This window comes from Bombus vancouverensis, chromosome 4, assembly GCF_051014615.1.
Source record: "Bombus vancouverensis nearcticus chromosome 4, iyBomVanc1_principal, whole genome shotgun sequence".
In the NCBI taxonomy this organism is placed as follows: Eukaryota; Metazoa; Arthropoda; class Insecta; order Hymenoptera; family Apidae; genus Bombus; species Bombus vancouverensis.
Genome location: NC_134914.1, coordinates 15,234,383 through 15,249,148, shown reverse-complemented (window position 1 = coordinate 15,249,148; position 14,766 = coordinate 15,234,383). Strand labels below are relative to the sequence as shown.

At 39.8% G+C, this 14,766-nt stretch overlaps 1 protein-coding gene across 2 annotated transcripts in view; it reads left to right on the top strand.

The window, feature by feature from the left end:
* The window catches only part of zfh2 (Zn finger homeodomain 2), a 389,827-nt gene that overhangs the window by 174,748 nt on the left and 200,313 nt on the right, over positions 1-14,766 (top strand). The window lies entirely within an intron of this gene.

The window sequence follows — 14,766 nt, the reverse complement described above, 5'->3', positions numbered from 1 at the left end:
TGAAGCGGATTGTTTAGAATATAGTACACAAATTCCGCCAAAACGTTCTCTCTCACATCTTCCAAATTTATCCAAACGAATGACGAGCCTAACAAAAAGCACTGGTGTTGTCCACTCGCTTAAACGACTTTTCGTCCTGGTGACAAATGATATCATTTCTCCATTTCCGCTGCAAAATATGCTACAATATCTATAATATAACAGCACCGGGAAATAACATCTTTCACGTTCAACCTCCGAGCGAACGATGCATTAAGTAGCAGGAGGATTTTAAGCAGCCGTTTTCATCCTCGTGCGACATCAAACCGTGTTTCCACTAGCCTCGTTGCCAGGCTAAATGCGGCGTTAAATATCCATCAGCTTCTCACTCTTAGCACACCAATTTGTCATCAATCAACGCACAGATCCTGTGAACTACTCCACAGAAATGCGACTCGTGTTTCCTATAAAGCCGGATTCACACGTTGATATCGAATCATCGCTTGTAAATGGTATTATTAATTAATTGTAAATATTGATAAAAAATTTATATTTTTATGAACATAGAACTAGAGAAATGAAACTTAGGCAGAAATTTCTTTCATCTACTATACATCGTAGAAGATATTATATTTTGTACGCGTTCTATAATTTTGTATGTTAAATGCACTCGGCGAATATTTGTGCTTTTAAATTTTTTCTAAATTGAAGTGATAAAAGTAGACGATAAAAGTATAGATGCACGATCTATCGATCATTATTTCTATGGAATCGATAAAATGTAAATCGAGATTATTTGTAAAATTTGTCGCAAAATATTAAAATTAAATATTTTTACGAATCTAGCCGAACTAAACTTACAATTTTCACCACCTGATTTAATAATTTGTCTTAATAATTTCTTGTCAACTGACGAATATTCGAAACTCCTGAAATGTCGCTCGAATCCGATTGAACAGAAATACGGTTGAAACTAAAGCAAAATAATACGCGAAGTGGAAAAGAAACGCAACGGGTGAGGGAAGAGAAAAGAAATGGGGACGAACAAAAGAGGTGCAGAAAGAAACTCCCACACGCGTAGCGTCCTCGCGGCCGAGAAGAAAGGGAAGAAACTCGCAGGTAGACCTTCTGCCAATCCCTTCGTCTTATCCACGATACTTTAATATCGGATATGGCAATAAATTACGTATCGACGTAAAAGCGGCTTCTCTGGCCCCGTCCTCTGGCAGCACGGCACGAAAACCTCCTCCTCTTGTGCCCTCCTGTGTCCCAGTCCTCGAACGTGCTTTCTTCTCCTTCCTCTCTCTCTCTCTCTCTCTCTCTCTCTCTCACTCACTCTCTTTCTCTCCATTCCATTCTCTCCTGTTCTGTTTTCCACCCCCCTCTCACGTTCTATCTCGTTCTATCTCGATGTACACGTGAACAGACGGGGTAATATAATCACACTTAATGACACTCGATACGAACATGTAACATCGGCATTGCACGAGATACCGGGACGATAAGGGACGTGTTTTTCGGGACACAAGGCGCTCGTAAGTCCCGGCGTTACATAGGGACCGGGACACCGCGCCGGTTCTGCACTGTATTTATGCATTGCGCGGTGGCTAATCTGGCCGGGCTTGAACCGTCGTTTAATTTAAAGTTCGCCCGGCATTCGTAATATTTAGTGCTCGAGGATATCGTTCGACAACCAGACAGACACCACAAGTCGTTCTTGACCTGTGGAATTTGCGACTGGCTCTGAGAGAGGCGCTGGAGGCTTTTGAGTGCGTATGGGCGCTACGTTGAGAGTGATTGGTCGGTGGAAAGGGTTGCGAGTTCTAGTTAAATAATTTTATATTATTACCCGGATGTTTAGATGGGAGTTAGAAATGATTTTTATGCGAAGACTAGTTATTGGAAATTAATTAGTCTTATTATAAAATTGTACCATTCATTTGTTATCTTCGTCAATAATATTTCATTAGTTTGGAGAATGTTGTATAAAAAGATTTCGTTTGTCTATTAATTTATTCGGAAAAACGATCTCTATGTAGCTGGCGATCTGTCTTATTATTATTTCTCAAAGAACGTCTGTCCTACAACGAATTGTGAACATCGAATGATGAAATTCATCTGGTAAGCTTAAAGCCGATCAAATAACAATATGATCTAATTACTTCATACTATAAAAATCGAGACATCGATCTACTGTCTCTTACATAAAAATTTCACAAATGTAAACGCTATAGTTTAACAAGGATAGAAAGGAAATTCTGGTCGTACTATAAACGTCATCTTAAAAATGTACAAAAATAAAAAGATACATAATCTGAAATAGATTTGAAATTTAACACAATACATGCTACATTTTGGCTGACAAAATTCATCAAATACACTGTATTAACAAAAGTTCACAAATCACTAAAAAACATTCGTCACATAAATCTCAATTCACTCGTTTGATTAATTTCAATTAATCGTTGAAATTTCCTCCTTTCAGATACAAATATAACAATTTTGTCGTAGCTATCGCGATCCACCCATACCGAGCCGCCATCTAAATCAACGTACAAAGACGCGGCATGCGGATAGTTATGTGCAAAGCAGAAATACACACGATTCTCTATATTAGCATTTAGTAATTACCTTATCGAGTTGATCGGCCTGTAGTACAGCGTATCGAGCTTGTATCTCCGTTACGTCCTTCGCGCCTTCGTGGCACGCGAGCGATTATCGATGCACCGCTACGTTCATCACGAACGTTTCTGGCTCGGGGAATCACCGTCTACATGCCTCTTCTTCTTCCCTTTACCTCGCGCTCCTTCTTCCATTCGAACGAAATTTCTCCATTATTAGATGGAACGTTCACCTTATCGATCAATCTCTCCTTACTACGTACCGTAAGTTTTCTCTTTTCTTTTCCGTTCTTCCGTTTTGTTTTTCGTCTGGATTTCTTGCACGTCTATGGTTATGTCTAGTTGGACACGTGTATACTTGTCGGATGAAATGTAGCGAGACGCTAGAAGCACGCTTGGATATAAGTGGCGGTACCTTTGACGATATGAACGATAGGATGTGAGGTTTTCGTTACATTTTGCTGGATTAGATTAAATTTTGCCTCGTGCAAATTGGATAAAGTGGTGCTACTTGAGGAATACACGGAAGGATTGAATTCTTCAGTATGCAAGAAATTCGCTGTATTTTTGTTGCAATTCTTCCTTTGATGTAGAGAAACAAGTATAATATGTACATGTTCCATAAAAGTATTATTTGAACAAATTTCATGTTGTTTAGAACCTATGAATTTCGATTATTTTCAATAGTTTCACAGTTATGCTTTCTGTGTGCAGAGATACGTTAGAATTCGATCGGGATTCAAATTTACTCCAAATTTAGTAGACAAATTATTGTCTTAAATACTTCCCGAGTTTGTGCTATACAAATAAGAAGATACATAAATAATTTATTTTTCTAGATAGACTTTTCAAAGCACTATTTCGTAGTTTTGTGGAAAATATATTTTCCTACGTCCAAAATATCTTTTGAACCTATTGCGCGTATAATATGAATATAACGGGTTCAAATCACTGAGTTATATCGCAACTTATAGTCGTAACTTTTACGGGTAGGTACATATAGTCACGAAGGACGCTTTTTTAAATCACTTTCTCTTTCGTCTCGGTCTGATCGTATTCGAAGCGCCTTCGAGCATTGTCTTTCTTTTTGCTACCTCTCTATCCTCTTTGTTCTTATTTTTTCAGCTTCGCTTTTTTTCGCCAGAACCATGAGAAATCCTAGATTAGAAACAAATTCTGCATCGTTAATGATGACATAGAAGCAAAACGTTTCTTTTTTCTGCTTTCTTCTGTATGCATCTTTGCTTTCTCTGAAGTAATTCTATTTTACTGCATCGCTTACCTGCCAGCCAGATATTCACAAACCGTTCAGGAACCACACGATTCCGTCCCAAAGCTAGAGCTCTTCTGGTCAGTTTTATTTCCTAAACTCCTACATATGTTCTTCTGTTTGCATCAATAGACGTTACAGATTTAAACAACTTTGAATGAGGCGTTTAAAAGGATCAATTAGTTTGAAACAATTCACATTAATTAGGTAGTTAGTAATACTTAACACTAGGTTTACGGGCGTTTCGTATATACCTATCTCTACGAGCTCTCGTCAAATTGACGGGTAAACGAAAATTTTTCCATGAAAGATCGATTTATTCAAATTAAGTCTGAAAGGACCAATATTAAGCTTCGCGTTTAAATAAATTATTAATAAATAGTCTTTTTTTTAAATTATCATTAAAAAAATAACAATAACATTAACACTGGGTTCAAATGATTAATTTACGATGCAAAACGGTTAAAATTGGTGCTGTGATTTTTTAAATTCGTCAAATTGACGGGTCTCGTAAACCTAGTGTTAGGCTTGGGTTTTATGCAGTAGAAGAAAGATAAATGGCATTGTTCGGTTTCAATCGGATAGACATAGAATTAAGTGGTTTGGAGAAGTGATTAGTATAATATTCATATTTTTCTATGGTTAACTGGATTCTCGTTGGAAACTTACCTAGTCAATAAAGTTATTACCTACCTACGATACGTACCTACGATACGTACGACCGTGCCTACGATAAATTTTACTATGATTTTAAAATTCATAACACTTAGCTCAATTTTTTTCTACGCCTTTCATTGTTTTTCGCTTTTCTTCTCTCTTTTTTTTTTTTTTTTTTTTTTGCTTGTACCTAACTACTTGTTTCTATAAAAACCATTCGGTCCATCGCATTAAAAATCCATTCTCACGAAAGTTTGAAAAACGAAACGCTCAAAGACCAACGTATCGAAGTTTCAGCTGCATATCGTGACACATGGGGACCAGTGACGTCACCGGGCTTTCGTTTTATCACAACTTACGAACGGGGACTTGCGGAAGGTCAGGGCTATTCTCCCGACCCCGAAACGATTTCATCGTGTGTATGTGCCGTGACCACGCATGGCCGTGGCAAGAATCGCTGTCGACTATGTTGGAGATGCGCGTATATACGTAACCACACACAGGCACACATATATACACACAAGTATGCACACACATCGGCCTCGTGCACACGTGAGTAATCGTATCGCGTGTGTGCAAACGTGTACACGGTCGGTATATGTGATGTGCACCTAAGCACATAAGTATAGCCATAACCGGCAACTTCGTGAATGGAGGAGCGACGGACGATCAATGCCCCCTTACGTTTATCTACCGCTTTTATGTGCGTTTCACTGGCCACCGCGTCGTGCAGTCAGCTCCACGTTTCTGAACACGTATCCGTGGCCATTGATGTGGCCACCAAATCGCCACGCAAAACCAACGCGTTCCTGATCTAGTTTTCATCACGAGAGATCGATGGTTCACGGCGTTTCTTCTCGTAGAAACAAATTGACGTTGCGTCGCGTGAGTCAAGAGAACGACATCGACGCGTGTTTGAAAAATTAAATTATTAGATGCCAGAGTGGGAATGAAAATCTTCGTCGAGGATTATTGCGACTTTATTAATTATATTTTGAAGACTTCATTTGTGTCGATTGCACTCTAGATTTCATTCTCTCGCGAATGTTTAGAAAATTACTATAATTAAATACACCGGAAGATGATAGAGGAGATAAGACTACACATAAAGTAGTGTCTGGTTTTTATTACTATAATAAAGTGAGTTACGTATTATTTAGTTATTACAATTAAGTATCAAGTTAAAGTAACAATTAAGCAGGCAATCGTGATAATGTATTACTCTAATATGAGAAAATTGAAAACGTACTATCTTTGTACTAATTTTAAATCTTTGACAAGTATCTCGAATATATCAAACTTGGTATAATGAGAGAAAGAGAAGAAAACGGTCGTCTCTCGTTGCGAGAAACAATTCTCATCCCCTGATCGAAGTCTTCAACCCCCTTCAACCGAAGAAGAGATACAAACCCGTCTTTACCCGTTTGAGTTTCTGTCACGTTCTTCGTTCCCTCTTCTTTTGTCCCGTCACACATGCACGCACGACGGTGGCCACCTCGCGAGCTGGCCGCAGAAATGCAAATAGCGAATTGTTCGCGGACCGCTCGCTTTCAATGTCCGCGCTCGAGGTGTTATTCTTGTCCGTGAATTACCCTCGAACGCCTCGCACGGATACTCCTCGAATTTGCATACCGACCGTGAAACTGGAAATCATTCCACTGCACGCCGGCTCGTATTCCCGATGTCTGTCATTAGCCTGGTAAAGATCACTGAAAAGAATCGACTTTCGTGTTTGAAAAGCAAGATCGGTAACATTAGTTGTTATTCAGGTTCGATCCCTGGTTTTAATTTCAACGATTACACCCTTTGTCGACTTTTTAACGTAGAAGAATCAGATTTTTTCCCGCCAACTCGGGCAATTCGGGATTTCAAAGTAATTATAAACCTTGGATGCAAATCTGTTAGAGGGAAAAATTGCACTATTTTAGGAGATACATAAAATCACGAGATTTTTACAAAATCTTCTTTTTACTGTCATTAAGATCGTTGAAGTTTCTTAAATGGCATCGTGTATTTTTAATTTCATTGCGTTATAATTAATCTCCTACTGACAAGACAAATTCGTTAATCTAATAAATATATTATAAGATCGAAATAAAATATGTTTAACCTTAGAAAATTTCGATGTGGAATTCTTAGTACTTAGGTTCTAAAATAATTGTATTTTACTGTATTCTTTTTTCGGTATATAATTTATGATAAAATGAAACGTATCATAAACAACATATGACTAAGCGTTTTATCGCTCCACAAAATTTTTCAGTGAAAAATAAGCCTAAATACCTAGTATCTTAGAGCAATAAGTGTTTGAAGTTAAATAACGTCCCTAATGACTACCCGCCCCCTCCCTTAAATTACAAACGAACAAAACTCGTTGAGATTAAGCAACAATTAAGAAAACCACATTTCCCAACAGTAACGATTTGTTGATTTAATTGATTTCACTCAGACATCCGATGGAGGGCAAACTTTCACCTGTCAACGGAGCTCGTACCTTGTTTGGCAAACAATTTTACGAGAGATACGTTTCGACGGTGCGAGTAATAGACACGTCGCCGTTTCCTTTTTATTCGTCGCTTCTCGCACCACAGCCTTACGGAGAATAAAAGAAGGGGTAAAAGTCCGATCAGGTGTACGACGATTTAATGCCGCGACGTGCATCGAGCGTAAGATAATAATGGTTCGAAGGAACGTGTACGTATAGTTAGACTGGCGCTCGGTGTAATCCTGTTTACAGATCGAACACATAAACTATAATAGTGCACGATCAGCCGCGTGTTCAGCTGTGCACGTCCACGGATTTCATAAAGAGGAGATATTAAACGCGGTATAGTAGCTTCCATGACAAGCGAGATCGTAAAATCGACCAAGTGTCGAAATTTGCATGTTTCAGCGTTCGGATGAATCAAAAAAGGCCACGGGCAGAACATAAGAATTTAATATCTGGGCAGTCGGACGAATTTTTATACGTCTTATCCATATTCTTGCTTGTTAGAATTTATTTTTTTAAGTTTATCGTTACACGTCATCCACTCATCGTGCATAAATTTTAGTTTGTTAATTCTTGTTTGATTAAATTGATGCAAGTAACTGAAAAATTATGTGGAACGTTGGAGTGAACGGTATTGAAAAAAAATTTAGCACTTCGTTGGTACATTTTTCATTTTGAATAGAATTATCTGAAATATTTCTTTAACTTGTTATTTCCTTGTTATTTATTTCGAAATTTATAATTATAATTATTAATGAAGTTATAATTATTTCGAAATATTCCTCTGGTCTCTAATGGTTTAATTTCAAACGTAAAGCGCGGTATGAAACATAAAAGATTCGTCTTGTTCACGAAATATTTTGAATCACTTGCCCACGTTATAGGTACATCTCAAGCCCCTTCGTTGTACGAATAAATCCAGCATCGATATTGCACATATCGATTTTTGATGTTCAATCAAGCTTTAACAAAATTGGAAGTCTCAAGGAACACTTTTCAGTATTAAAACAAAAGCGTGTACAACTAGAATTGTCGTTGCAATCCAACACTTCCTCGACAACACTGCCGTTGTTCCCTCCTTCAAACTTTTACAAAAAATATCCAAAATCGTACATTACCTGCATCTGATCCCTACCGTTAATAACCTTGAAAAAATTCGAAAAAAAACGGGCAAGATAGCTCGTGATCTGGTCTGTAGTTTCTCGGAAACGAACCATACCGACCAACTTGCACTTCGGTGAACCGTTGAAATGTGTTAGCACGTGTTCCATCCGAAGATGCGAAGGTCAGAGGAAATCCGTGCGGGACTAATCTACGTTAATTGTGGATGAGACACTATTAACAAAGATAATAAATAACCCGGAGGACGCGTAGTGACCATGAAGCGCATGACAGGAACTCCTGTACCTAAGTCTGCCGTGAGGATCTCAAAGGAATTAGGATTACACGCCTGAAAATAATGACACTGTATGAGGCATCTCTCTGCATACGATTGCATCCATTCGTAGACTATTCGTGATGGGACAATGGTCAACCGGTGGCGGGTGATTCATTGTTACTATAGTTTTACCGACAATATTCGAGCATTTACGGTCATCCATGACGAAGCAGGTGCTACGCGTTCTTCTAACATCCTATTGGGGTTCGTCCAATAATGAAGGGCCCTCATTTTTCTACGCTTTCTGTTTGGTCGTTGCATCCCTCTTTCCGCTTTCCTAATCCCGGTACGATCGTCGAGCTGACCAATGTCATTCGACGATGAGCCTCACGGTTAACAGGTTGCTGGAACCTGTCTACGTGACCTTGATCCTCGAATTTCTCTCTTGGCACCGCGATTCGAAAACACGATTGTTCGTTGATATCGTATCGACTCGAGATAGAGGGTTGTTTAGCGAGAAAGGGAAGTTGGTATTAGCATCGAATACAGAACGGTCAAGTGGTAGGTGTCCTTGTGGATTTATATTTAGGATTTATTTCTTTCATAATGTCTCTGTTAATTTTTGTAATCGACGCTTCTTATGATCTTCAATGAGAGTCGCGTTACATAATACGGTACAGATGTGGCCATTTTTATCGAGTTAAAGGAACAATACAAGTAATTTCAAAGATAAGGAAATATCAAAATAATACCTCTTCTTCATAAAATGCCTACTAATCGTATCGACTAGAACATTTTTCTAACTTATGATTGATTCGTACAGAGAATGTTATCGCTTAAATGGAATTACTCGCTTAACATTTTATCAACATGCGTGAAAACAAGAGTAAAATAATCGCTTCTGCTTCTCCAACGTAATATCACGTATCGGAGAATATATGAAACGTATTTTGATTTTATAGAAAAATGCATCGCATCATATCCGATCGATGATCCTTACGATGCAAGAACGATCTCATCAAATCCTCCAACTTGACGATCCAATCATCCATAGTCCTGTTGTTTCTATCCGTTAGCGTGATCTTCGCTGGCAGAGTAACGCTCTCTACGTCCTCTCTCCCCTTTCTTCTTGTTCCCTTCCGCCGGCATGGTAATCGCGGGTCGAACAGTTCCCGGTTCCCATAGTTTCGTGCTTAGATAGTTTTTCGGACGATGCGGTTAGTCATTAAGTCTTGACGTAAACGCACCATTCGAGGACGTCCCGGCACTCCGATCGTCTGACGGCGTCCTTTTTCTCCTTCTCCGATTGCTGAGCAGAGGAAAGAGGGACACGCCGAGCACTCTCTAATTGCGACTAATTTCGTTAATTACCGTAGAAGCAGCGCGCGGCAGAGGCCACTAATTCGGGGGTCCTACATTGTGTCTAGACTTTAAACTACATTCGCGTATCCTGCCGGCTGCTCGACGCCGATCCCCCCATTCTTTTCATCCTCCTTTCCGTTTCTATCTCCCTCAATTATCCTCCGCTACTTCTCAACGTCCCCTTCCATATTTGTCTCACGGTTTTTCTTCGTTCTATTAGGATATAATAAAATAGGATTATTCGAGTCACCAAAGCTTCCGCATCTTGCAATTCGATCTTGAACTTTGTACACGATAATAAGACTCGTTGCGTATTATGAAACATCATTAGCGTGTAATGTACCTAATCGCGTGTACTTCTCCAATACGTATTAACCAAAGAATAAGAAAATGTCGTGCGGTTTAGATCAAGCAAGAAAAAATATCAAATATGAGAAAATGATTGGAATGTCCTTATGGTAAGATTATTTGACTCAGCGAGAAGCTATTACGTTAATAAGTAACGAATATACACAGGTTACTGAATTATGAGAGTCACAATTAAGAACGTTAATGTTTATTAATAATTAATGGTTATTAAGAATATTAACTATCCTTCTAGGAAGTTATATCTTCGCAGAAAACTATAGTTGTAGAATTTAGTAGTTTTACAATTCTCTACCATGATACGTTTACACAATTTGACTATGTACGATGAATTTTTTATAACGCGGAACGCTATCTTATGAAAAATAACAGTGAACTATCTTATAACATTATGATTCTCAGCCGTTTGGAAATGCGTATAATTTTTCAAAGGATTTAACTTCCGATGTTTCCCAAGGAGGAAAGTTGTTTGCAATAGTTATTTTTGTAGTTGGATATGTGGATGAGGAGGCTGTGAGAGGAGAGGAAAGAGAAAGCGCGAACAACGAGTTATGGCATCCTGGAAATGAACTTGTCGGACCGCTCTGATTCTTATTGGAATTCTACTCCCCGCGTGGCTATTATTTCCTTCGAATTGACTTTTGCCCGATGATGGAGGAAACGGAAAACGGAAATTGGTAAATGTGTTTTGCGAGCGATGCTAATTGAAGTTGGATAAACATACAATGGATTTGTTAATCTGGAATGCTTCTAACGATATTCCAATACATTCGATGAATTTCAAATCAATTTTATCTTATTAAGCATTTAATTGAGCAGTCGATTTTAAAGCAACGAATTCAAACTAAAAACACCGATCGCGATAACGCACAAGAAATATTAATTACAATTAATCAATTGGCATATCTCTAATGTAAAATACATCACCTAACTTTGTTTATATAGAAAACACCATAACAATAGACGAAGCCCAAACTTCAAACAATACCACAATCATCATATTTAAACTAACCATTATACAAATCTTCACAACCCTATATTACCTTCATCATTGCTCGCTATTGTTCTATTAAGAAGATACGAATCGTAAGACAAATAATCTTACGAAATCTCCACCTCGATTACTTATCTCGTGATGGTTTTTCATGTAGCAGCACCAGCAACAACACAGTCGAACGATCAGGTAGATGGAAAAGAAGGAGGATTGTCGTAAGAGGAATGAAAGGCTTACAGAGAAAAGAGAGGAGGAATGGATGTCCTGAGAACGAAAAAATACTCTGGCTGGTCCTAGACAAAGAGATGAAATCTTTCCATGTTCGCAGCTCTCAGCTGCGAGGACGTAAGAAAAATATTTTGCTTTGAATACCGATGGCTAACACCTGCTGGTATCGCCAAGTCCATTCTATCACCAGGTCCAGCGACTACCTGACAAGCACAATTAAGGCGACTCTTTTGCCGAATTTCTCTTTTCTTTTTTCTTCTCGTTTTCTTGTTTCCTTTCGTAGGTCGTAGACCGTTGTCTCTTGAAACATCAGGATCATCTTCATAACCGTGAACACATAGATTCCGAGAAACAACGGAGACAATAGAATGAATCATGCTGCGCGATTCTCTACCGTTGCTCGATTGTTGTCCAGATTTAACACAGATTTAGTGAGGGAAGAAGTTTCTCGAACTTGAGCGACTTGACAAGATAGCGTCTCTCGACGGCAAAGCTAATTTTGATACTAATTTATCTGTCATCACGTGTTATTTTAATATCTTTCGTGATGTTTAGGAATTTGATAAAGAGAAATCAGTACGTGACGTATCTTGTTGACGTTTATATCGATCTTTTCTCGTGGCGCAAATTAGTGCTCTTTTACTCCGTTATATTAGTAGAAGTAGAATATTGTATTCTGTCTTGATAGAAAATTCTTTCAAAGAAATTGTGATTTTTGTATTAACGAAGAAGATACTTCGAAAATTGCAATTATCGCCCTTACGTAATGTGCTAGCTATCGCGACCATAGAACCATAAACATTCAAATGATACAAAAGCTATCCCGCGATACTATGATCGTAAATAGCTTCTTTTCTAAACATTCTATTCGCTCTGGGCCTAAGTAACCCCGAAGCGAAAACCACACTAATCCGCCTGAACAATCAAGAATTCTTAGGTCACGAACAACGCAGCCTCGAAACCTTCGAAACAACCTATTCGCGAAAGAGTCTCGCGAATTCTTCGCGTTCGTATCCCCACAAGCCCATTAAATTCTCACGTAATTCGTCACCCGTGTAACCAGCTCCATTATTTAACGAAACCGCGCACGAATCGGTGGCATTCGGACTTGGAACGGTTTCACCGGGACAAAACCTGACCTCACCCTCGCTCGGTGAATGCGAACTCGTCAGAAAATTACGTGGTCTCACGCGCGTGCACACGATTCGGAGGGTCGTCCCTGGTTGCGTGTGCATCGAGCACGTACAGGAGGGGTGGAGACAGCAACCCTCTCGAGGAAGGACGTTCTCTCGTCGACTCGTGAGACGCACGCAACGTGGCCTGTCGCCAGGTGAACGGTTCCTCGGGGTGAATCCTAGACGCAAAAGGGGTGAAGAATAGGATGAATATAGAGAGAAGAACGAGAGAGAAAAGAAAAATGTCGTTAGTGAAATGAGGAGCGCACGCTGGCCACTGGGCTGCGCAACTTTTCAAGCGGAAGGAAACCGGACTGACCAGACTGCCGGGCGCCGTGAGTTTCACCCTCCTTTTGGTCGACGAACGCGAGCCACCGACCTTCTTACCGATTCGTACACGTTAGCCGGCTTAACCGACGAATAAGGATCGCCATCGTGTATTATGTTTGAAATCATAAATCTCGTCAAACTGGTCGATTCCGCGACCGTTTTCCTAACCGCGCAAGGGGTCGGTAAATAAAGAAGGGGTTCGAGTTGCGTCGGACTTTTGACTCAAATTAGTTGGTTGGTATTCTTCTACTGAATGATCGGACGTTTGTTCTCTTTGCGTCGTCTGTTGGGTTTGGTGTTTGATTTGAAGTTGTTTTAAACAAATGGTAATTGTAGAAGTCGAATAAACGCGAAGAATGTGGTAATAGATGTTGGATTTGTAACATGTCGATATTGGTGATATTCCGATAATCTTCTCCAGATTTTCGGCAATTTTTAGTTGATGTCGTTCTCATTGACGAGCTTGGACGTCGTGATTTCTCGATTTTCTTCCTTCTCGTGGATATAATTCTCATATACCTGCGTATTTGGATCTATATTTGCGTCCACGCTTAACTTTTTCTTTATCGTTAGAGAGCTATCAGGTACACGTTTATTCTTTCTTTATATCGATAGGCAAGAAGACGAAAAATGACTCGTAGGTATCCGAACCAAACTAACAAAAATCCACACAAAGACCATCATTCACGCATGCCACCGTAAAACACACGACTCTGGAAAAGTCAAGTTCACGAGCAAGGAAAATTGCCAGGAACCGAGGCGAGCACAACGTCGAATCGAAATCAAAGCCGGACTAGCGCGTTCTCTTCGTTCGTTGCTAGCTTTTACTGCCCGCAGAAATTTCCATAGGATTTAACCGGTGGCCGCGCGAACAGTTTCGCGTCGAGAGATTCTCTTTCGAATCGTTCGGATAGTTGTCGAGTAAAACGATAGTAATTCGATTTTACGGCCAGAACGGAGCGGAATCGTTTCGGGTTCCCAAGCGGCCGCGGCGTTTTTTTCGCGCGGAGCGTTTCCCACCGGCAGAAAGCGGATCGTCGGCTACCGTGTCGCTGTTTTAACTCTTTGTAATATTTCTCATAGTTCGGGCCACGGTCAGCGGCTCACGGTGAGCGCCTCAGCGACGACGTGGAATGCGTGGAGCTGGCCGCATACCGAAGTATCGCGGTACGTTTTGACGACCCCATAAAACCGCGCGGACGGACGAACCACCGCTCGACGCACGCTCCGATCCTTTGTATTTTTTGAGCGTCCTGATTTCTCTCTTTCCTCTGTCCTCCGTTTGTTGTCTCAGAGATGACGGATCGAAGGAAAGTGTTACGCTTCATATGGAATCTCTGATGCGAGGGTAGCAGGTATGATTAAGCTTCACGTAGGTAACCAAAATTCTATGGTTGCAGGTGTACAAGGAAATTCGAATCTTTAACATGTAGAACTTTCGTATAAATTTCGACGTAAAGATATTTAAAAAATGAAGATCCTGCAGAAGCAATTTTGTGATATTTCTATTGGAAATTGAAAAATTCGTAAAAGCAAGTATAAAATTGCAGGAAACGCAGGATTAGGAAGGGATCATCACGGTACATGTAGATATGTTTTCCGCACCTCGGCGTTTACACACCAGGTGTCGTACGAAAACTACTGGATCCAGAGTCGACGCATCCAATTATGATAAATTTTTATAACACGATAAACGAAATGTAATCGTTATATATGGATCTAGTATTACGATATAAAGAAATTACATCTATCCATAGATGAATTGTGTTCGAGGAATTTCGGTCACTCTTGACGAGTGAGAAGAGAATTAGATTTAATTACTTGGTGTTGGAAGTGATTTTAGAAAGGTGTAAAGAACAAACGATCTGTGGCGAAGTCCGAGTGAAACGTCGGAGAGATCGTGTGGGATGATAGC